The sequence below is a fragment of the Penaeus monodon genome, chromosome 20, assembly GCF_015228065.2.
Source record: "Penaeus monodon isolate SGIC_2016 chromosome 20, NSTDA_Pmon_1, whole genome shotgun sequence".
Classification (NCBI taxonomy): Eukaryota; Metazoa; Arthropoda; class Malacostraca; order Decapoda; family Penaeidae; genus Penaeus; species Penaeus monodon.
Genome location: NC_051405.1, coordinates 18,264,254 through 18,265,117, shown reverse-complemented (window position 1 = coordinate 18,265,117; position 864 = coordinate 18,264,254).

Below are 864 nucleotides of genomic sequence, written 5' to 3'. Positions count from 1 at the left end.
CGCGCGCGTGCGCGGCGCTTTGTAAAATGTGTTTGGGGTTTTGTTCCGTCTTTGTGTGTATTTGCTTGTGGCTGTCTTTGCGTGTTTTTTGTCTGTATGTCTGTATTTACTTTTTGTGATCCCCAGTGTGTGTTTCCCTTTATTTACCTCTGTGTTGTGCCTTTTGCGTTTGTGTTTTTAAAATTTGTTATGTTTTTTACTGGGTGTGTTTTCCCTTTCCCCAGTTGCGTGTGTTCCTCTGTCCGTGTTTCTCTTTAAATGTTTTGTCTGTTTGCTCAGTACTTTTCTTCTATTTTAGTGTTTTTGTTTTTTATATTTGCTTTTGTTTTTTTTTTTTCGTTTTTTTTGTTTGTTTGTTCTTTGCATCTTGTTTTTATTGTTTCACGTTTTTTGTTTGTTGGCATTTGCTTTTTTGTGTTTTTTTTTTTTTCTCTCTTTCCCTTTATTTTTCGTAGTTTTTTTTTTTTTTTTTAGTTTTTTGCTATTTTTTCCTTACGTTTTGATTGTTTAAATTCGCTTAAATCCCGCTCCTAGCAGGCTCAGCCCCTATTTGATTCCCCTTTTTTCTCTGTTAAAATTTTTTTTTATCCTTTTCATCATCATTCTTCTTTTATCTGCTTTTTGCTTATTTGACCCTTTTCGAACTTTTAGAAAATGCTTTTTGCTGAAGACCAAAACAAGTTTTTCCTTATCAAGGGTGAGTAATCTTTGGGCCCAATAAGTGCTGTGTCCGCAACATATTTGTAAAGGTCCTTTTTTCACTCTCTTCGTCGTTTTTCGTTCTTCTCTCTCCCTGCTTTCTGTTTTATTTCCCTTTGGGACTGTATTTTTTCGATTTTTTTTTTTTTTGGGGGGGGAGGGGCG